Raw genomic sequence first — 25407 nt, 5'->3', positions numbered from 1 at the left:
CAAGGGAACTTGCTGTTCCAACAGGACAATGCACGTCCGCATGTATCCCGTGCCACCCAACGTGCTCTAGAAGGTGTAAGTCAACTACCCTGGCCAGCAAGATCTCCGGATCTGTCCCCCATTGAGCATGTTTGGGACTGGATGAAGCGTCGTCTCACGCGGTCTGCACGTCCAGCACGAACGCTGGTCCAACTGAGGCGCAGGTGGAAATGGCATGGCAAGCCGTTTCACAGGACTACATCCAGCATCTCTACGATCGTCTCCATGGGAGAATAGCAGCCTGCATTGCTGCGAAAGGTGGATATACACTGTACTAGTGCCGACATTGTGCATGCTCTGTTGCCTGTGTCTATGTGCCTGTGGTTCTGTCAGTGTGATCATGTGATGTATCTGACCTCAGGAATGTGTCAATAAAGTTTCCCCTTCCTGGGACAATGAATTCACGGTGTTCTTATTTCGATTTCCAGGAGTGTATGAATACAGTATATGCTCCAGAACCCTAATGCAAACCGACGTCAATGATATAGGTCTGTAGTTCGATGGATTACTCCTACTACCCTTCTTAAACACTGGAGCGACCTACGCAATTTTCCAGTCTGTAGGTACAGATCTATCGGTGAGCGAGCGGTTGAATTTGATTACTAAGTAGGGAGCTATTGTATCAGCGTAATCTGAAAGGAACCTAATCGGTATACAATCTGGACCTGAAGACTTGCCCGTATCAAGCGATTTGAGTTGCTTCGCAACCCCTAAGGTATCTGTTTCTAAGAAACTCGTGCTATCAGCTGTTCGTGTTTCAAATTCTGGAATATTTCTTTCGTCTTCCCTGGTGAAGTAATTTCGGAAAACTACGTTCAATAACTCCACTGTAGCGGCACAGTCGTCGGTAACAGTACGATCGGCACTGCGCAACGAAGGTATTGACTGCGTCTTGCCGCTTGTGTACCTTACATACGACTAGAATTTCTTCGGATTTTCTACCAAATTTCGAGATAATGTTTCGTTGGGGAACCTGTTAAAGGCATCTCGCATTGAAGTCCGTACCAAATTTCGCGCGTCTGTAGCCAATCTTCGGGATTTCGCATTCTTCTGAACTTCGCATGCTTTTTCCGTTGCCTCTGCTACAGCGTTAGGACCTGTTTTGTGTACCATGGGGGATCAGTTCCATCTCTTACCAATTTATGAGATATGAATGTCTCAACTGCTGTTGCTACTATATCTTGGAATTTGAGCCACGTCTCGTCTACATTTGCATAGTCAGTTCGGAAGGAATGGAAATTGTCTCTTAGGAAGGCATCTAGTGACACTTTATCTGCTTTTTTAAATAAAATTATTTTGCGTTTGTTTCTGGTGGATTTGGAAGAAACGGTATTGAGCCTAGCTACAACGACCTTGTGATCACTAATCCCTGTATCAGTCATGATGCTATCTATTAGCCTTGGATTGTTTTTGGCTAAGAGGTCAAATGTGTTTTCGCAACCATTTACAATTCGCGTGGGTTCGTGGACTAACTGCTCGAAATAATTTTCAGAGAAAGCATTTAGGACAATCTCGGAAGATGTTTTCTGCCTACCACCGGTTTTGAATAAGTATTTTTGCCAACATATCGAGGGAAGGTTGAAGTCCCCACCAACTATAACCGTATGAGTGGGGTATTTATTTGTTACGAGACTCAAATTTTTCTGAACTGTTCAGCAACTATATCATCGGAGTCTGGGTGTCAGTGGAAGGAGCCAATTATTAACTTAGTTCGGCTGTTAAGTATAACCTCCACCCATACCAATTCGCACGGAATATCTACTTCGACTTCACTACAAGATAAACCACTACCGACAGACACAAACACTCCACCACCAATTCTACCTAATCTATCTTTCCTGAACATCGTCTGAGACTTTTTAAAAATTTCTGCAGAACTTATTTCAGGCTTTAGCCAGCTTTCTGTACCTAAAACGATTTCAGCTTCTGGGCTTTCTATTAGCGCTTGAAGCTCAGGGACTTTCCCAGCACACTACAACAATTTACAACTACAATTCCGACTGTTCCTTGATCCAAGCACGTCCTGTATTTGCCATGCACGCTTTGAGATTGCAGTCCACTCCGTACTTTCCCGACGCCTTCTAACCTAAATAACCGCCCAGTCCACGCCACACAGGCACCGCTACCCGTGTAGCCGCCAGCTGAGTGTAGTGAACTCTTGACCTATTCGGCGGAACCCGAAACCCCACCACCCTATGGCGCAATATAAGTGTGCTTATTTTGGTAAATTAACCTTCATGATTTCCGTCTCCTCATTTACTTAATTGATAATTATTTTTTTAGTTCATCACCAGAAATTACGATCACACTGATGGGCCGAACGCAGCATGAGGCAGAAGGAACATGATCGTTATCCTATTATTTCTGAACCAACTTTTTTAAAAATTGTGAAGTGATTAATTTCTTTTAAAGTCTATAAATCTTCTGGTCCCTTAGTGTTGTTCTGCGTGTGACTACATCGCGAATATAATCCCTGATTCTGTTGCCAAGTGGTCCACCAAAATATTCAATTTTTCGACATTTAAAAAAAAATGTCTTTTTCTTTTTGCCCCCCAAGAGCAACGCTACACGGCGTACTGCCTCTGAGGAGACGGTCGGTTGGTGTAGATCATCCAGGAAATCTCCGCACAGCGCAGTGGGCCGGGCCCACTGGGGGTCTCTATGCACTGTCGGAGTGTGTGGGAGTTGTTCCGATTGCTTCGATGTTGGTGGCTCACCCACCCAGGTCATCAAAGTTTAGTGGTATTTAAATACTGAAGCCAGTCTGTTCACATTGTGCCGTTGGTTGTCATGGTTGCCTCGTTCTGTAAGCAAGGTATTTATTTGGGCGACCATTTTTTTGTCATTGTCTGACAGGCTTTCATTAATCTGTATAGCAAACTCCTTTTTTAGAATCAGCAAACTAGTAGTTATCTGAGCAGAAATTCGAGTGATTTCTGGTCATGGTTCATTAGTGTATTATCTAAAATATAGTTTGTCACGCTAGACAATCTCTTTATATCCGTGAGCTGCGTCGGTAAATGTTGAATGCACATTTAATTCTGATTCAGGAACAGCGAGGCTTGTTTCGTCTGTTGATGAATTGGCGTTACCACCGCCGACGTCAGATTCAATATTCATGTAATGAACGGGTTCCATTGGTGCAGTTTTTCCAATTTTGTTGATAACATTCAATGACTGAAGTTATTTAAAATTTATCTGCCTTATATTGCAGATAATACATATACAGCAAGGCAGAGAAAAATTATTGTTTCTACGTGCAGTTAGACAAGATGGATGTTTGTCTTAAAACAAGAGAAGTGCGTCTACAATCCATCTCGATTGTATGCTGGCTAAAAGCTGCTATCTCGGTCACGATCTTTTACAACAATGGAATTTATAGATTTTAATGATTTCCAAACAAAAATTATAACGATTTATTCAGAGCTCTGAATTGATCAGCGAGTTAAGTGGAGAAGGAAATAATCATGGCGCCCGAATTTCAAGCAAGAAAAGGTCTCCCTTACCTTTCTGCCTTCCGTGATATACGTTGTTCCCATTATTCCTTGGAATAAAAGTTCTCCTTTGAATATTGCTACTTTGTGATTCTTCCTTGTTCTACGACGGTTTATTAATCCAAAACTGAACACTGTACACGGAAGAAAGTGGAAGAGACACAATGTGTAATTATATGCAGTAACAGAAATTTTCTTGCAGTGGGGTCCTATGTTGAGCACCAGATCTCCTGCTTCAGCAAGGCGATGACAATAGAATGCGTTTCTCAAAGGAGAAACTTTAATTCAATGAACTGCAAATGATGCAGTTCGATATAGCATAACATTCGTGACATGGAGGCAACCCAAACTGACGATGGATATGGTGTGCACACAGCATACTTAAGTTTGTACAACATTTACTATTCAGATGACCTTGTGGAGCCCATCCTCGTATTTTTTCAGTCATTATCTGTTAAATCAGGCCGGTGAGTAGGTTGACGGATGTCATTATTCGTAAACAGAAACAGATCAGAATCGCGTAATTTTTATGTACAATACGTCGAACAGCAGAAAAATGATCTCATGTGGTTCTGACCCTTTATAGAAAAGTACTTAACTAAAGAACACCAACAGTGTCCAATCGTTCGTGTCCGAACGACCCTCAGCCAAGCTCGCCAGTCATTATTTGAAACGTACATAAATCACAACATAAATAGAATAAATGATTAGGAGACAAGATGGTGGCTTGAATCAGTGATGAAGCCGACACAATAAATAGAGCTGAATAACCTTTAGCGATCAAAAATATCACAAATACTAAACTTACATCTGCTCAGCTTGAGCTCCCAACAGTAAGACGCTATATAACAGGAAGACGACAGGTGAACTACATATTTTCACATTTTCCTGTGGCTTTACATTCACCAGGTACATTTTGTGGTAGTATCAAACTACATCTCTGTTAAATGAGGCGTACACCAGTAAATTCATAAGATGGCATATACTGCTGAGAGTTCGTTGGATTATAACTCATACAAATGCATTGAAGATGGCTTTTCATAGCTAAAATCTGGTCGTGCAAGAATAATGAAAAACCTCTGGGAGTGTGAATGATTTTTGCATTCCTATCCTTTCTTATAATAATATAAAGTAGCTGTGCATAACGTTCCGTATGCAATCAGAGTTGCTTGTATTAGGGTGTTTTGGCGTCTAATCCGTTGTCCTGGCACACGATTTATTTGATAAACTCATTTGCGTTCTTAAATAGAAAATGGAGGGGGTATGGGCTGGATTGACACCCTATTTTAAAGTATGTGTATTTATTTCAGAGTCCGTTTTTTGTATGTGACGTTGTTACCTTTCTGTTTTAGAGATGGAACACTTGATTCTAAACGAGAGAGTTGGCGCAGAGGTTAACACATTGGACTCGCTTTCGGGAGAACGACTGTTCAAAACCACATCTGGCCATCGAGAATAAGATTTTCCGTGATTTCTTAAATCGCTTAAAGAAAATTCCAGGATAGTTTCCTTGAAAGGGCACGGCCGATTTGCTTGCCCATTTTGGCACAGTCCGAGCTTGTGCTCCGTCTCTAATGTCGATGGGACTTTATACCCAGTCTTCCTTCCTATTTGTATTCTATCCATGTAAATTGATGAGGACGAACTCTGGCACTCGATGCTGAATGTAAATACCGGCTTCTGATAAAGTGTTCAAACCTAGCCTAGTCGTTGTTCGTCGGTAAACCTTGGGCTAAACTAAACTACATTGCATCATGGGTATTTTAAAATAATTTCTGATAAGTGGTCTGAGCTGCCTCTTGGGGTACATTTAAGGACACATTAAGGGCAAAACTCCTTCTTGTATTAAACAAACATTTTACAGATATTTGAATTTTTAATTACCACTGTATCTATAAGTACCTTTTCGTGTAAACTAATCAACCAATAAAACTGGAATTTCACGGTTTACATCTGCGTAAGAGGCTTATAAAACGTGTGGAAAAGAATTTTGTTTAAGGTCATCGATACTTTGAGACTGATTTTTCAGTCTTGTGCTACGCAGGACTGCCCTGTTTTTCTCAGATTTCAAATGAGAATGTTTCCTAGAGAAAAGGTAACAGAAAGGTGCTGCACAGGATTATTCAGTAAGTAATTCTTAAGAACTAAGCCAAATTTGATGATATTAGCTTTTATAGTTCCTGAGGAAAGCTGCACTAGATCTCAGAAAAGTTACTTTATCACAATTGGATATAGAGTTTTCATTTCAATTTCTGAGAATATTACTGTACCTCTAGTAGCTAATGCCGTCAATATCCATAATCCTTATTCTCTTCCTAGCCCTTGGAGTAATCTTTACCCTTGCCCCCTTTGCACAGCCAACTTTTGACTTTTTTCATCTGATGCTGCTTCTGAGTATCTCCAGTGAGCACGAACTGGATAAAAGCCTAGTCTCTGCAGGCACTTAATCTTATCTACATTTTCACTATTGAACAGTACACACGAATCATACGCAACTACCCTCACAACGATTGAGGACACTGTAGTCATAAAATCCTAGGCACTTTGACCCACAATTAACACATCCACATGAAACATTAATCGTATGGGCAAGTATTTATGTGTCGGTTAACCTAAATCAACTGGAAAATTCGTCTTCCTTCTTCTATGAACTCAGCGACTTTGTCAAAAAATGTCATTCAAACCTAGGAGCAGCACCTGTAACACTATTATTTAAATTTTCTGCATCTTTTACAGATGAAATTCGACTTGTTCCCCTTTTAGATTATGTGTCCATTGTTACGACCCATATCGAGCAAAGCAGGTTGATATATGCAACACTAAAAAGCGAAGTGTGAAATAAGTTTGTTGCACGTACTGTTAAAAAAACACGCTGTAAACATAAAAATAAGCAAAGATAATCTTGCTCACAGCCTTCTAGACTCACTGCAGTTTGTCGCTATTGTTTGAAGGAAGAATTAAGGCATAAAAAATTTCTATCGTAGAGAAGGTGTCAATCACATCTCAGAAAGAGAGGGCGTGGCAGGCACAGACGACCAAACAATTTTTAATAAAACTTATTTCTAGTCGAATTTGATTATGAAGCTAAGAGATATTATTCTTGAAGAATCGAATAACAAATAATTAAGTAAAAAAAATCGTTTTTCTCGCAATATTGCCCTACATCTGCCGTTAAATAGTTATGTGTCATTTTATTGGCGCCTTTGAAATTATTTTGCATTAGTTTGGTTTTAATATAAGTTTGATGCATGGTCTAATCTACTTGGGGGCAGTTAAATAATTCTACCATGTTGTGACTCGTTGGGACACTTTAAAATATTAGAGTTTTCAAAATAATTGTGATAAGCCGCCTAATCTGTTTTAGGTGGTTTTAAATATTGTTTCACGTCGTCACTAATTGGTGCATCTCAACAATCTTGCATTACTTATGTTTTTAAAATGATCCTGCTAAGTGGTCTAATCTGCTGTGACTACTGGCACCACTCACCACAGACAGAGATGAAGTTTGTGAAAGATGACCAGGCAGTCGATCGGTAGCGATGGATCCAGACCACCAGGGTCTCTATTCATTCGCTCAGAGTTAATGAAAACTCGTCAATATTATTAGCGTGGCAAAAATAATACTGGTTTTTCTTCACAGAAAGGTTTTAGTTTCATCGTAATCTGCGTATATTACCATTTGTCCTCCGAAAAATCGAACATTTTATTAACTGACCAATTAAAACGAGTGATGAGCAGCACACAAATTTATAAACGTCTGTTTCTGAGGAAATCTTGGCAACTGCATCACTTCATTAAGCAGTAACTGTTAAAATCTTGGTTAATAAATATCGACACTCTACGATCGAATTAGGGCTGCTGGTCACCGCATCAGTAGCATTTGATGTCACATATCGCTCAGTAGATTGTGCCATAAGGGAAATATCTCAAAGAACTTGGCCAATCTAGGTTCGCTATGGATTGGTCGAACAGAAATTTAACTAGTAGCCGCTTGATGTGCACCACAGTCTTCCATAGACGTAAGCTGCGGGAATGTTACACTGACCGCTGAAGGAACGAAGGAGTGCCGTCGTATGTACTGTGGATCTTGTCTTGACAATCTAGAAAGTAAACGTCGTAGAATCCTCCTTAAGACGAAGCTCAAAATACAGTCAAAGGCTGAAGCAATCGTTAGTTGTGCAATGTTCTTTCGTTCATGAATGCATGAATGTCCAAAGGAACATTGCATCGCAATTCCGACGGACAGAGGGACGGCAATATCGTATTTATCCGCCGACACCGGGCACACAACTTATAATGAAAACGTCTCCAATGTACGGGAATATACGTAACGGATGTACAAACACAGTTTGTAGGCAATTGGTGTACGACGTATGGAAGTTTGGGTCTGACCATGAGTTGTGCTCGGACGGTCTAACAGTAGGGCCACCGCTCGCGATAAGCGGGAAATGCGGCTTCGAGTCGCAGTCTGGCACAAATTTTGACTGTCGTCATTCCATTACACAGCAGATAGTAGCCAGTATTCTCAACTGCGAATATATTTACTGTATTACCTTTATTAGGATTGCTCGGATATAACGGCCATTCGTGAAAAATCGACCTCGCCGAAGTATTTGGCTAACATTTTTCTATGATTAAAAACAGCCGACCAGTTGCAAAGGATAAAGTAATCTTTACCTAGGTTTCGATAGATTTAAACTTATCTTCTTCAGAAGGCGGCAGTATTACATTAACATGGAGTGATACGTCATTGCCATTTTTACAAACATCTCCATAGCTCCATTAGTCCAAATAAAATATAGCCCTAAGAGTAGGGTTTGTCAGATAAATAAAATTAAGTACATGGAAGTTGGAGAGCGCATAAGAGTTGCTTATGCGCTCTCCAACTTCCATGTACTTAATTTTATTTATCTGACAAACCCTACTCTTAGGGCTATATTTTATTTGGACTAATGGAGCTATGGAGATGTTTGTAAAAATGGCAATGACGTATCACTCCATGTTAATGTAATACTGCCGCTCTTCTGAAGAAGATAGGTTTAAATCTATCGAAACCTAGGTAAAGATTACTTTATCCTTTGCAACTGGTCGGCTGTTTTTAATCTAATTACGTGGAACCGTTGCTGTTACGCAGCTATGTTTAAAATAATTTTTCTATGATACATACATGAGTACCGTAGGTGCGACTACACTGGAAGGGTATCTGTGTAGAGGCTGGAAAACATACCGTTGCTGAACAGGGACAGCAGCTGTATCTGTAGTTGCAGGGTGAACAGTCTGGATGATTGACTGGCGTGCCCTTAAAGTAATCAACGTGGCATTACCACCTTGCTGGTATGAGCAGCTAAACGCAAGGAGATGCAACAGTTGTTTATATTTTCGAGCATAAGTAGCTTTAGTAGCAAAGGGGTACTACATTTCTTATTTTTCCGAAGACGTACCGCTTTACTCTTTTGCCTGATAATGATTCTGGCATTCTCTTGGATATACAAATCCAAAGGTACAAAAAGTCCACCATTCGCATCTCCTAGTATAACTTATCAGGAGGCTGAATGAGATTTTTACTCTGCAGCGGGCCGGCCGAGGTGGCCGAGAGTTTCTAGGCGCTACAGTCTGGAACCGCGCGACCGCTACTGTCGCAGGTTCGAATCCTGCCTCGGACATGCATGTGTTGATGTCCTTAGGATAGTTAGTTTTAAGTAGTTCTAAGTTGTAGGGGACTGATGACCTCAGAAGTTAAGTCTCATAGTGCTCAGAGCCATTTGAACCATTTGAAGTCTGCAGCGGAGTGTGCGCTGATATGAAACTTCCTGGCGGATTAAAACTGTGTGTCGGACCGAGACTCGAAGTCGGGACCTTTGCCTTTCGCGGGTAAGTGGTAGATCACTTGCCCGCGAAAAGCAAAGGTCACGAGTTCGAGTCTCGGTCCGGCACACAGTTTTAATCTGCCAGGAAGTTTCTTCTCAGGAGGCTGTTGTCACGACTAGAGACAAAGCTAGCAGTGCACCAGTCTGAGCGGCGGATGTTAGATCACTTCTACATCTGCATCTAAATGTATACTCCGCAAGCCACCCAACGGTGTATGGCGGAGGGCACTTTACGTGCCACTGTCATTACCTCCCTTTCCTGTTCCAGTCGCTTATGGTTCGCGGAAAGAACGACTGTCTGAAAGCCTCCGCGCACGCTCGGATGTCTCTAATTTTACATTCGTGATCTCCTCTGGAGGTATAAGTAGGGGAAGGCAATATATTTGATATCTCATCCAGAAACGCACCCTCTCGAAACCTGGCGAGCAAGCTACACCGCGATGCAGAACGCCTCTCTTGCAGAGTCTGCCACTTGAGTTTGCTAAACATATCCGTAACGCTATCACGGTTACCAAATAACCCTGTGACGAAACGCGCCGCTCTTCTTTGGATCTTCTCTATCTCCTCCGTCAACCCGATCTGGTACGGATCCCACACTGATGAGCAATACTCAAGTATAGGTGGAACGAGTGTTTTGTAAGCCACCTCCTTTGTTGATGGACTACATTTTCTAAGGACTCTCCCAATGAATCTCAACCTGGTACCCGCCTTACCAACAATTAATTTTATATGATCATTCCACTTCAAATCGTTCCGCACGCATACTCCCAGATATTTTACAGAAGTAACTGCTACCAGTGTTTGTTCCGCTATCATATAATCATACAGTAAAGGATCCTTCTTTCTATGTATTCGCATTACATTATATTTGTCTATGTTAAGGGTCAGTTGCCACTCCCTGCACCAAGTGCCTATTCGCTGCAGATCTTCCTGCATTTCGCTTCAATTTTCTAATGCTGCAACTTCTCTGTATAGTACAGCATCATCCGCGAAAATCCGCATGGATTTTCCGACACTATCTACTAGGTCATTTACATATATATTGTGAAAAGCAATGGTCCCATAACACTCCCCTATGGCACGCCAGAGGTTACTTTAACATCTCTAGACGTCTCTCGATTGAGAACAACATGCTGTGTTCTGTTTGCTAAAAACTCTTCAATCCAGCCACAAAGCTGGTCTGATATTCCGTAGGCTCTTACTTTGTTTATCAGGCGACAGTGCGGAACTGTATCGAACACCTCCCGGAAGGAAAATAGCATCTACCTGGGAGCCTGTATCTAATATTTTCTGGGTCTCATGAACAAATAAAGCGAGTTGGGTCTCACACGTTCGCTGTTTCCGGAATCCATGTTGATTCCTACAGAGTGGATTCTGGGTTTCCAAAAGCGACACGATACTCGAGCAAAAAACATGTTATAAAATTCTACAACAGGTCGACGTCAGAGATATGGGTCTATAGTTTTGCGCATCTGCTCGATGACCCTTCTTGAAGACTGGGACTACCTGTGCTCTTTTCCAATCATTTGGAACCTTCCTTTCCTCTAGAGACTTGCGTTACACGGCTGTTAGAAGGGGGGCAGGTTCTTTCGCGTACTCTGTGTAGAATCGAATTGGTATCCCGTCAGGTCCAGTGGACTTTCCTCTGTTGAGTGATTCCAGTTGCTTTTCTATTCCTTGGACACTTATTTCGATGTCATCCATTTTTTCGTTGGTGCGAGGATTTTGAGAAGGAACTGCAGTGATGTCTTCCTCAGTGAAACAGCTTTGGAAAAAGGTGTTTAGTATTTCAGCTTTACGCGTGTCATCCTCTGTTTCAATGCCATCATCATCCCGGAGTGCCTGGATATGCTGTTTCGAGCCACTTACTGATTTAACGTAGGACCAGAACTTCCTAGGATTTTCTGTTAAGTCGGTACATAGAATTTTACTTCCGAATTCACTGAATGCTTCACGCATAGCCCTCCTTACGCTAACTTTGACGTCGTTTAGCTTCTGTTTGTCTGAGAGGTTTTGGCTGCGTTTAAACTTGGAGTGAAGCTCTCTTTGCTTTCACAGTAGTTTCCTAACTTTGTTGTTGAACCACGGTGGGTTTTTCCCGTCCCTTACAGTTTTACTCGGCACGTACCTGTCTAAAACGCATTTTACGATTGCCTTAAACTTTTTCCCTAAACACTCAACATTTTCAGTGTCGGAACAGAAATTTTCGTTTTGATCTGTTAGGTAGTCTGAAATCTGCCTTCTATTACTCTTGCTAGACAGATAAACCTTCCTCCCTTTTTTATATTCCTATTAACTTCCATATTCAGGGATGCTGCAACTGCCTTATGATCACTGATTCCCTGTTATGCTGTTACAGAGCCGAAAAGTTCGAGTCTGTTTGTTATCAGTAGGTCCAAGATGTTATCTCCGCGAGTCGGTTCTCTGTTTAATTGCTTGAGGTACTTTTCGGATAGTGTACTCAAAATAATGTCACTCGATGCTCTGTCCCTACCACCCGTCCTAAACATCTGAATGTCCCAATCTATATCTGGTAAATTGAAATCTCCACCCAAGACTATAACATGCTGAGAAAATTTATGTGAAATGTATTCTATATTTTTTCTCAGTTGTTCTGCCACTAATGCTGCTGAGTCGGGAGGTCGGTAAAGGGAGCCAATTATTAACCTAGCTGGGTTGGTGAGTGTAACCTCCACCCATAATAATTCACAGGAACTATCCACTTCTACCTCACTACAGGATAAACTACTACTAACAGCGACAAACACGCCACCACCGGTCGCATGCAATCTTTCCTTTCTAAACACCGTCTGTGCCTTTGTCAAAATTTCGGCAGAATTTATCTCTGGCTTCAGCCTGCTTTCTGTACCAATAACGATTTCAGCTTCGGTGCTTTCTATCAGCGCTTGAAGTTCCGGTACTTTACCAATGCAGCTTCCATAGTTTACAATTAAAATACCAATTGCTGCTTGGTCCCCGCATGTCCTGACTTTGCCCTGCACCCTTTGAGGCTGTCGCCCTTTCTGTACTTGCCCGAGGCCATCTAACTTAAAAAACCGCCCAGCCCACGCCACACAACCCCTGCTACCCGTGTAGCCGCTTGCTGCGTGTAGTGGACTCCTGACCTATCCAGCGGAACCCGAAACCCCCCACCCTATGGCGCAAGTCGAGGAATCTGCAGCCCACACGGTCGCAGGACCGTCTCAGCCTCTGATTCAGACCCTCCACTCGGCTCTGTACCAAAGGTCCGCAGCCAGTCCTGTCGTCGATGCTGCAGATGGTGAGCTTTGCTTTCATCCCGCTAGCGAGACTGGCAGTCTTCACCAAATGAGATAGCCGCCGGAAGGCAGAGAGGACTTCCTCCGATCCATACCGACACACATCATTGGTGCCGACATCAGCGACCACCTGCAGATGGGTGCACCCTGTACACTTCATGGCATCCGGAAGGACCCTTTCCACATCTGGAATGACTCCCCCCGATATGCACACGGAGTGCACATTGGTTTTCTTCCCCTCTCTTGCTGCCATATCCCTAAGGAGCCCCATTACGCGCCTGACGTTGGAGCCCCCAACTACCAATAAACCCACCCTCTGCGACCGCCAGGATCTTGCAGACTGAGGGGCAACCTTTAGAACAGGACAAGCAGCCATGTCCGGCCGAAGATCAGTATCAGCCTGAGACAGAGCCTGAAACCGGTTCGTCGGCAAACTGGAGAGGCCTTCCGTTCAGCCCTCCAGAATGTCTTTCATCCCCTGCCACACCTCGAGTGGACCTCCCACTCTACCACAGGTGAGGGATCAGCGTCAATGTGGGCAGTATCCCGGGCAGCCACAGTCATAGTCCGATTGGGGGATGCGTGGGACGAGCTGACTGTCCCCGACAAACCCCCATCCGGACCCCCACAGTATGCCCATTGGCAACAGCCTCAAGCTGTGTGACCGAAGCCAACACTGCCTGAAGCTGGGAGTGAACGGATGCCAACTCAGCCTGCATCCGAACACAACAGTTGCAGTCCCTGTTGTGCAAAGAACGTCTGAACTAATCTACAGAGAGCACAAACAAATCGAGACAAAATTTAAACGTTTATTAAAATACAAGATTGCCTAGTAAATGCAGTAATGCTACTACTTGCGCACTGCTGACACACTGCTCGACGGCGGAAGTAGACTACGCGATTTTACGCTATTCAGGTACTAAAACGCGTTGCTACAACTCTCAAATACTATAATACGCCCAAAATTTATGAATTAAACAATGCAAGTACCAAAAACACGCAAAGAAATTAAGAATTAAACTGTGTAACAAATGAGTGAGCTAGGAGTATACGACTTTCTCCAACAAAACGACATAGAAGACAAACATAGTGAAGCATGGTGGCAGGAAGAACTGGAAGCCGTGTGGGATTAGCCAAGCAGTCTCAGGCGCAGCAGTCATGGACTGTGCGGCTGGTCCCGGCGGAGGTTCGTGTCCTCCCTCGGGCATAGGTGTGTGTTTGTCCTTAGGATAATTTGGGTTAAGTAGTGTGTAAGCTTAGGGACTGATGACCTTAGAAGTTAAGTCCCTTAAGATTTCAAACACTGTTGAACATTTTGAAGAACTGTAGTTTTGATCGGGTTAGTGCAGGATTTTCAACACAAACTCAAGTAGAGGTATTACAGGAGTAGATCTTACGATGAATAATAAAGTAGGAATGATGCAAGGGTTACAGCGAACATCGTAGTGAACCCATTTTCGTAGCAATGGTACATACCAAACTAATACCCACTATAGTAATTTGAGTTTACATGCCGACTAGCCCACAGATGATGCAGAAATTAAAATATCAGTGAATGAGATATAATATTCAGACAAGGGAGCCAACATCGTTGATGAGAGATGGGAGTTCGGTTGTAGGAAAAGGAAGAGAAGGAAAAATTTTAGGAGAACGTCGATTGGGGCAAAGAAATGTAAGGGAAAACCGCCTTTTACACTAATGAACAGAGGATTATTTAATAATTGCTAACTTTTGGTTTGAGAATCGTGAGGGAAAGTTGTATAAATGCAAGAGATCTGAAAATGATGGAAGGCTTGGGACAGTTCACACAGCGGTAAAACGGAAATTTGGAAAGAAAAAGTAATATATGAGGGGCAAACTGACCCTGAATACACGTAATGAATTATAGATTAAAAGTAAAGGAAATGTTTCGAGGCAGAAGATTAACGAGACAGTACCTGGATTAATTGAAAGAAGCAGAAGCTTCGTAAAGTTTCAAAGGGAGTGTTATGGAATGTCAGAGTTGAACAAGCGAAAGGGATGCTATAGAAGATTAGATTGCTTGACTGATGAAATAGTGGAGAAGACATAGGATCAAATAAATAAAACGACGAATCCCAACAGAAATTGTTTGATAAAAGAAGGAATATTGAATTTAAGTAACAAAACGTTTAAAAATGCACCAAATGAAGCAGGCAAAAAGGAATATTAACGTCTGAACGATGTACCAGACAGAAAGTGAAATATGGCCAATCAGAGCTGTCTAGAAGAGAAACGCAAAGTTGTAGAACCATGCATGGCAAGGAGAAAGCTGGATGCGACCAGTGGGTAGCTAGGAGTTGTTTGGAGAGGATATAACCAGCTGTATGAGCACTAAGAGCTAGATGTCGAACTAGTACTAAGTAACTATTGGATAGTTGAAAGAGCTAATAATTAACTGTAACAGCTATATAAGGGAAACGCACACCTGAAGACAATATTATAGAAACGGAAGAGGAAGTAGATGATGAAACTGAAGATATGATTCTGAGAGAGGAGATTCACAGAGAGCTTAAAGACCTGATTCGTAACTTTTTCACATAATTATTGAGATTATTGTGAGAGCTAACCGTTCCCAACCTGTTCCACACGATATGCAAGATGTTTATGAGACAGGTGCAATAACGTCAGACTTTAAGAAAAAAGTAATAATTCCTGTTTCAAAGGAGCCAGGGGCTAAGAGGTGTGAAAATAACTGGACCACCAGTTTAACAAATCAGTTTGCATGATAGCGACGTCAGTTATTTACAGAAGAAAGGTGTAACGGGTAGAAGCCGACCTCTGGGAAGATTTATTTAGTTTCTGGAGAAATGTAGTAATTTTGAATAGGGGCTGAAGAAAGGCAAAACTATGTTTATAACATTTGTAGATTTAGGAAAAGATTTTAACATTGTTAACGGGACTACACTCTTTGAAATTCTGAAGGTACAAGGGATAAAATACAGGAAGTGAAACAATAAACAGACGGCAGTTATAAGAGCTGATGGGCATGAAAGAGTAGTTGACAATGGAATGACGTAAAAAGAATTAAACATCACGGAGTAGACTTTTAAATCTTGAGTTTCTTCTATGACATTGTAATTGTTTCAGAAAGGCAACGAACTTTGAAGGGCAAAAGAAAGGAATGGAGAGTGCCCTGAAAAATATGCGAACATGAACAAAAGTAAAACAAGTATAAAAGAATATAGTGAGACGACGTGAGAATTAGATTAGGAAATGAGACGCTAAAAGTAGTGGATGCTTTTTTTATTTGAACTCCAAAATAACTGATGATACCAGAAACAGAGAGAAATGTAGAAAGAAAAGTTTATCAATAAGACAATTTTTTTAACATAAAATGTAAATATTAGTGTTAGGGAGTCGTATTACTAAGTGTTTGAGAGAAAACTAATTCATGCCACTTTTAACCTACTAAGGCATAATATGGCTTCATACTTTTCGTTTAACTGGACGACATACCTGCACTGGATCGAGCGATGAAGGTACAACACATCGTTTTGCTTTTGAACAATCTAAGAATAACCAAGGAACCTGCGACAGAAGACATATATTTAAGAAAATAGATATTTTTGTGTATTGCATGAGAAAGGCAAGCAGGTGACTTTCGACAGCCTAGCAGAATAAATTAAAAACAAAGCCACAGAGCAAGATTTTGTTAAGAAATCAGTTGACATGTAAGCATGTACCCGTAAGGAAATAAAACCATAATCATAAAGCTACCGTCCAGTTACAAATCTCAAGAAATTGACTTAATATACCTGTTGGGATGAGTAAGTGCCTGTAGTGGTAAGCTCTTAGACTGTTAATAACCCTTATAGTGACATTTTCTATGATTACATCCCCCTTCTTTATTTGTGTTTAGTGATTAGTAGCTTTTAATAGTTGTTAATACTGGAGTGAGATCACGAGATGTGCAAAGAAATACTCATCTTAATTTTGTAGTACCAACTCTTGACAGAAAATCTATGTTACTCATTTCTGCAGCATCAATGCAGTACATTTCTTGTAGTTATGTTATGGGTTATATTGAAAAACTAAAACAATCAATAACATTTAGACAGTGATTCAATTTTTATGAACGTTCTTTAAATACATATGAAAATGACGAAAATTTTCATTATTATAAAAGGTCCTTTCACATGTTAATTTGATATTGTAGATTTTTCGTAATTAACTGATTTGTGACTTTGTGGCTTGTGTTCCATTGTAAGGTATGTCTTACGAAACAGGATGCATCTTGCTATAGGTGTTTATGGAGAAAGAATAGAATGTTTATAGGATGTGCCACTAAATTCAATTCTGAGTGATATAAAGTCCTTAATTAGAAATCTGTACACTGGATGTCATAACCTCCTGATAATGTTGGCAGGTGCCAACGGAGTTGGTAACAAGTGAATGAGGGATTTATCATTATATTTTATTTTCTTTATATTCTGAAAACAGTACCGCCATTTACTAATGTCAATATAATAGTATTACGAGATCATACATAATTAAAAATCAACACAATCCTGCTGCCTCTAACTAAATTTCTGTTAGGTAGGGGTGCTTAAAATTAGGCTGATGGTAGAAATCAATAAAATGTGGGCCTCAAAGGTACTAGCAGTCATAAGTGATAACAGTGATATTAAGGTACTCATTAAAACTGTGAAATCTTATGTACATTTTTTCTTTATACGCTGAAACTTTAAAAATAATGAGAATGTCAATCAAGCAGTTTATTTTCGTGTCAGAAACGTCTCTGCACTCTTTTTGTCGGTAGCAATCACTTAAGTAGCTCGAATTTCAACTGTACACTCAAGTATCGTGAGTGATCATAAAATATTTTCAGTCGGAACAATAGATGTCTACGTTAGTGATTGGACCGATGAAACGCGCTATTTCTGTACTCGGAAGAACAAATTAATTGGTACGTTATTTAACTGCCGCTGTTTTTTTTTTTTTGAATTATCATGAAATTACTATCCGTGTACAAGAAGATTTTCCGTTGCCTTTGATTTTCTGGCTATGATTAACATATCCTTAGAGACAACAGAAGTTTTTATATTGATTTGGTGTCGCGATAGATGTTAAAGAGGGAACCATTACAATAATTTGTCTAATAAATTCAGCAGTCTACCAAGTGTCTGTTGAGAACCACATTTACATTTGCAGAAAAACACACTCGTTTAATATTGTAAAATGTTTGTGAAATTTGAATCTCCTCTGCAGCACTATGTCTAAAACGATGCAGAAAAAATCCAGTAGCAGCTGGAACATCTTATGAATAAGAAAAAGAAATTCATAACGGAAGTGAAGTGGTCAGTGACATGCCATGTAGCCCAAGGTTTCTCCACGTGCCGCCTAAGCAAAGAGCTTCTGCGCTGGCAAAGTAACAGGAAAACGGACCACAAAGAGCAAAAGAGGAAGAGAGACTCAGAGGGAGGGACGCACACACACACACACACACACACACGGCTGACGGGTATGCGGGCGCGCTTAATGTAGGCTGCAGCTGCTGCAGCGAGACAACAGTCCAGACTCGCGACAAATGCAAAGTACTTTATGGTCCCTAATTCAGGCGAGGAATGTGCCCACCCTGCCATTACCGAGAGCGCTAAACTTTGCCCGGGCGCGTCTGGGGAGAATTAAATGTGTTATTTGCAAAGTAGCGCCGGAGAACACGAGAGCGTCGCACTCCGGGCAATCTAAACTCACAGGCGGAGCTCAGTCTTTGCGGAGCGGTAAATTCCCGCATTTGTTGACTGCAGAATCTCCACCGATAGGTCGTATCGTATCGAACGGCAGTACCAGCAGTGGCTTCTCAAGACAGTGGCTCACCAGATGCAGGCTCTCTAGCAAATTGTTGAGTGTATTGAGCCAGGATATAGCAGGAGCGGTGTGACGGCAAGAGGCAAAATTGACGGGATTCTCTCCTTCAGAGAACATAACCATAACTGATCCGTATAATGTAGTGTGCACCATATAATTCTCTAAATTTAATGTCAGTGATAATATTGGTTCTGTCTGGAAATGTTGGTATGTTTCTCCGAGGGTTGATGGAACGAGGTGCTAACATTACATTAAACAAGAGTTACTGGCTACGGAGTGCATAATATTTCATCGTTTTACGCCACTGTTCGTGGTAGCTACGTACCAATAATTACATATCTTATTTTACTTTTATTGAATATTGCAAATAGTTCTATAAGCTGCTACATAATGTACTAGGTGCCTCAATATTTATAGTATATAGTATTTTCTGACGTTGCCTAGATCAACGAGCTTTTTTAATTTTACGATAGGTTTCTGTCTCTTAGATAAGTGTCATCAGACCTGGTGGATTTTCTTTCAGACAATGAATAACTGCCCCCAAGATCAAAGCCGGAGACTTTTCTGAGAAGTAGAGCAAGGACATAACCGAAGGGAAGGGGATTCCGGGGGTCCGGACTTCGCCCCCTAATCACCTAAAAGACTTTTCACACGACCTTGGTTGGCGTTTAGTGGAACTGAAGACCCTCGATAGATTTGCTATCGATAGCGCTATGCGCTGTCACCCATCCCTATTTTAGACAAGACCAACTACTGTACATCGCTGGCCTCACTTGAGCAGAGTTATTATTTTGTTAATCAGGGGAAATATTACATACAGTTGAATTTAATGTAAGCGTTGCCCTTTGTCGCTTTTTGCTGTGTACTCTTGTAATATTTCATAAGCATAGATAAGTTTATATCAAGAAAGCAGAGAAAACGCAATTTGATTCATTCTGTAGCATTATGGTTACTTAAAAATATGTACGCGCTCTTATACTAGCCTAATTATCTATCTATAGCAGTTTAATGTTAGCACTGGAGTCGTTATTTGAAGACTGGTAGAACTGGCTCAAATGGCTCTGAGCACTATGAGACTTAACATCTGAGGTCATGAGTCAACTAGAACTTAGAACTACTTAAACGTAACTAACCTAAAAGGACATCACACACATCCATGCCCGAGGCAGGATTCGAACCTGCGACCGTAGCGATCGCGCGGTTCCAGACTGTAGCGCCTAGAACCGCTCGGCCACCCCGGCCGGCACTGGTAGAAGTACTGGGTTACAGTATTTCAGTTTTTTGCAAGGCAGCGGAGCGGCAAGCAACTTTACAAATGACATTCGATTAAAATCAGTGGATAAAAGTACTCTTGTGTTAGACAGTGTCACCGAAAATTTGTTTTGATCAACAAAGCTATCACCTAAGCGATGATGGTTGCATTTCTTTAGAAACATTTGTTCAAAGTTCTATCTGTACTAGCCAAATAGCAAAATATCGCCCAATGTGATCATCCGATCAGTACTCAGTCATGAAAACCAGTTCCGATACGGAACGATGGGGAGATTGAAAGTGGCATGTGACGACAGCACATTCTCTGGTTCGTTTCCAAGTGATTATTTCAGCGGGCTGTTTGAATTCGCCCTACGTGATTGCACCGTCCATCCCCCTTCACCCTCTCTCTTTCGTCCAAAATGTACTTATGCTCTTGAAATACTGTAATAGTTGATATTATTGATCACTTAAGGAAACTGAAGAATTTTAATGAAATAAAAGATACTTCAATAAAATATGAGACTGAACTGAGGAACCTGAGATGCTTTGATGCGTTGAGGAAATTCTGACATGGTTTGCAAGTAAGATGTAAAGTTCATTGCAAGATTGTAGTAAGAGAAAGAGAGAATAAGATTGTACGAGAAAGATAGTTATTGCCAAGAGAGATTTGAATCAGTTTGCCTTAGAAGTAATACAGCACAACGTTAAGATATTTCTGCTCTACGAGGTTGAACCTTGTATTAGAAAATGGAGCTGTACTTCTCTAGCAAACAGGCAGTACACTACATTAGAATTTTAATTCGTTTGGGCTATAGTGAAGTTATGGTATTGCCAAAAAAAGAAATATTTAGTTTAATTAGCAGTTGGAGTACTTCTCTTTGACAAAACCCTGGCTACGTACCAGCGAAGAACCGAAGCGGAGGAGCAGTCCAGTCCCATACAAAAAAATGGAGACTGATTTCTTAATAACCATGCTACCAATGATGGTTTCGTAATGCTTTCACAGTCAAGGCTTCAGCGATAGTAATCAAAGCCCAGTAGCTTGAATAATTAAAAAAAAACTGATCGGTCAATCTAGTTATTACGAGGGTGTGCTTAAAAGTAATGCTTCCGAACACTTTATGTGAAAAATCTCAAAGTTTTTTTAAATAAAACAAATTTTATTAACATTCTACATCTTTATTTTTCTTTCGTTCGTAATTATTTATCTTCATAGCCACCCTGGAGAAGAACACATTTCTCCCAACCAGTAATCAGTCTCTTGGGACCGTAACCGTAGAATGTTCGACTATGTTGACGGACGCACAACCTCACCTCTGCTTGTACCGTATCATCACTATCAAAGTGAAGTCATCAAAAGTGTTCTTTAAGTTTTGAAAACAGATGAAAGTAGGATGGGGCTAAGTCGGCACTGTATCCATGGCAGTGAACCCAAGGCGTCGGATCGTTGCAGATGTCGAACTGGTCGTGTATGATCTGGCATTTTCATGCTCCATCTGTGCAAGAAGTTTTCTTCGTTAGACACTCGTGTGGCAGAGGATTACAACGTGCGTCAGCGATGCAGGAAAGTCGACCGTGTAGTATTCATGACACGTGATACCTCAGTCGATACTGAGAACAGAACATATAATTCGGAGGCACTACTTTTCAGTGCGCCCTCGTAAAGATAATTCCCCATAGACAACATACACCATAGATGCGTCGGATAAGCAGAGGACCAGCGTATGGGGGAAGGTGTATCATTCTTGCTGTTCGCTCATCAATAAATCAGAAAAAACGACAAGAAGGCGAACTTAAGTGAAATTATAATTAAGGTATCCAACCGTTCACAAGACTTTGCACACAGATTGTGTCATTTACACTCGCACACTGCTATCGAACACCGCACAGACTGCTATAGACTTTAAGCAGCGTTCGTTGTGCGATACTTCGGGGATACCATATTGTATTCCTTACTTGATAGTTTTTGTGTCCTAACTTTCCGTGTTATCAACGAATGCCGTTTGAAGGCAACGCACCTTGAAGATTTGTAAGGCCACGTCGTTCTCGATCAGATTTTCGATAATTAAATGTCACATAATTACGTATCAGTAGAGAGAGCCTTCAAGAGCTTAAAGTTACAGTACAAATACCGCACTTCCGGAATTTCGTTTTAGTGTAGAGGTTATTAGGGCAACGGCCTTTCCGCAGTGGATACACCGGTTCCCGTGAGATCACCGAAGTTAAGCGCAGTCGGGCGTGGTCGGAACGTGGATGGGTGACCATCAGGCCACCATGCGCTGTTGCTATTTTTCGGGGCGCACTCAGCCTCGTGATGCCAATTGAGGAGCTACTCGACCGAATTGTAGCGGTTTCGGTCACGAATACCATCTTAACGACCGGAAAAGGGATGTGCTGACCACACGCCCCTCCTATCTGCATCCTCCTCAGAGGATGACACGGCGGTTGGATGGTCCCGGTAGGCCACTCGTGGCCTGAAGACGGAGTGATTTTTTTTGAGTGTGTAAGTTATAAGCGTGGCTCTCTCTCTCTCAGAGAACTGAGTTGTCATTGTCAATAATTTACAAACTAAGCATGAAGCATCAAATTCGAAAACATTGATCATCTGGTAAAACAAACTACCTATCAGAATAAAAAAAAAGCTTGGACAATACTGGACGTTTGCAAAAGTTTTAAAGGTAACTGAGTCATCTATAAAGAGTAAAAAGCAATTTAAGAACCGTTGTACCAGGATACTTCTTTTGCAAACAAGAACGTCGTCAATTGAACCACATCACCAGCGTTAAGTCTTCATGATTGTATTACAATAAATTTTAACAGTATCAATGCGTTTTCGAGAGATTTTCAATGTGTTGGTGTTTCTAAATAGAATTTATTCATGGAACGTAAGATAAACAAGCTTCTGTCTAATTTGGCTGATACAATGGCTACCCACACTTTTTATTTGCGGATCAACTCCTGGAACTTTTTTTCATAGTTCTCAAAATAAATTTATTCTGTTGAGACACTTTAATGATAACTGTTGAATATATACGTTATTGGGTTCGATGCCGGTTGACTTCAGCTTGTTGTCTGCTTGCAGATGAGGAAATCGTCTCACTTTACGGTTTGATGAATGTGTATCAGGAAAAATTTTTAGTATAAATTTTTCAGTAACTTTCGGAGTTAATTCTTGAAAACACTTTAATCTCTTCCCCATCTACAGCCCAGTCCACGTTTGTACAGAACTTTACGCATTTATAAACAATGTAACTTCAAAGTTAATGTACACTACAGCAAAGAAAAAGCATAACCTCCAGTTCTCTCTATTTGATGTGATGGTTATTGTTTAGAACGCTATGTTCGCCTCACGTGTTGTGAACGTGTCACAAAGTCAATGGAGTTCTCATTTTGGCTTCATAATGACGTCAGATTTACAGGAACGCTTGTCTACTGTAGATTGTCCTTCAAATTTTGGGTGCAGACAGGCTATTGCGTAGGATACCAGCTTGCTCCATGCTTGTCTACCTGGCACCACAACGGGTTACCCAACGTGTACTTGGTTAAAGGCTACTCGGAGCAGAAGCGCCCTCCGAGCCCCATTCCGTTGTGGATCTTAGACTGTCATCCATACCACAGCAGATCCTGATAAGTCATCATTCCGTTACTGGTAGTAGTACCGAAGTTATCGCCATTTTACTGTAGATGAACTTGGAAGCAGACTTGTGCAGAGTTAATTTTAGTTACGATGTTACACAGCTGTATGTTCGTATCTATTCTGGTCGTTCATCTGTGCTGAAGTAATAAGAATTACCAGCTAAAAGAGTTTTTGTGTTGGTACCTGTAACTCACCGTGGCTGACGACTCCCTTTGTAGTTGTTTACCTCCATGACTTCATTGCAATTCTCAAAGTACCACTCTTCAGCGTCAGGACGACTTACCATTTGTTTCTTATAGTTTTTTCCATGTATTTTTGTTCTCCTACAGCAAGACGGCTACGTGCCATGTACTCAGAACTGGAGGTTGATTTTCTCCCACATTGCATTTATTCATCTTTAGAGGAATGATTTACTCCGATTTATTTAAAATTACTGTTCCTCGTCTGAAGATTTCTCGCTATTCACTTCATTCTTCACGCATATAGGATATGGAGTGAGAGTAAATCGTAGAAAGACCAATTTAATGAGAAGTAGCAGAAATGAGAACAGCGAGAATCTTGACGGCCACGAAATAGATGGCTAATTCTTCTACGTAGGCAGCAAAATAACCAACGACATACGGAGAAAGGAGGACATATAAAATAGACTAGCACTGGTAAAAAGGGGAGTCCTTTTCAAGAGAAGTCTACTAGTATCAAACATAGGCCTTAATTTGAGGAAGAAATTTCTGAGAATGAACGTTCGGAGCACAGCATTATATGGTAGTAACACGTGGACTGTGGAAAAACTGGAACAGAAGAGAATCGGATCACGTGAGATGTGATAATAAAAATGAATGTTGAAAATTTGTCGAACTGATATGGTAAGAAAAGAGGATGTTCTGCACAGAATCGGAGTGGAAAGTGATATTTGGGAAACACTGACAAGGCCAAGGGGCAAGATGATAGGACATCTGTTAAGACATCAGGGAATGACTACCATGGTACTAGAGGGCATTGTAAAGCGCAAAACCTGTAGAGGTGAGAGGTCGGCACAGGAGAGGAATTCATGGCGGGCTGCACAAACCCGTCAGAATGATGACTCATAAAAAATTCCCTACACTTCGAAACTTAACACGGACGCACACGCACACACAACAGAGAGAGAGAGAGAGACAGAGAGAGTGAGAGAGAGAGAGAGACAAAAAAGAGAAAGCAAAACAATTGCACTGAATGGCGGAAAGGCCCAAAGAGGAACTGCCGTAGGTAATTACGTATAGGCTGTCATCAGACAATCCATGGGCCTTGCTAACATAGCACTCACTGTACCATAATGTTTACTTATCTTGCCAAGTGAAGTAATTTTTGTACTCATTGCTTTTGTACTTTCCAAAATTGAAAACTTGTTCATGAAAACGCTCCCGAATGCAAGGTTACCAATACCTTGCCAAAACCCCTTGTTCAAACTGCTCGTATGTGGTAAAATTTTCGGCATTTTGCGTTGCCCGTAGGACGCCCATGCCGTGAACATAGGCTGTGATGAATTGGGTTTTTCGCTAATGAGTCCAGGCTTTTCAAAAATACATTAAAAACTATTTATAAATACAGCCAGACATTTCTTTTTGTCTGGGCAGCAAACATGAAATTGCCTGTGTTCCAGAAAGCTTTTCCCATCTCTGCGAAAGACGGTGTAGGTCTACTGTCACAGCACAAGCTGAATGTTCGAGACACGCTCAAAATTGCTCTGCATATTGTCCATACATTCTGTGACATGGACTTGTGGCGGTATACATAACACCTGTCCCGTTAGTTGAAGGCGGTGCACTACATACACCTCTCTCGACTGTTTCATCTCTTTACGAACATCATTCGTTTGTTCAATTACTTGAATACACCATCCAATTAGGTCTTTTATTAAAACAGTTTTTATGTGAGTGAAATCTTGATTAATTCGTCTGTAGGTTTACCTTGTTTAGACGCACTAACACTGAGGACTGTGGATCATAAATCAATTTCTAGTGTTTCTGTAA

The sequence above is a fragment of the Schistocerca cancellata genome, chromosome 6 (assembly GCF_023864275.1).
Source record: "Schistocerca cancellata isolate TAMUIC-IGC-003103 chromosome 6, iqSchCanc2.1, whole genome shotgun sequence".
Classification (NCBI taxonomy): Eukaryota; Metazoa; Arthropoda; class Insecta; order Orthoptera; family Acrididae; genus Schistocerca; species Schistocerca cancellata.
This window is presented reverse-complemented; position numbering follows the sequence as displayed.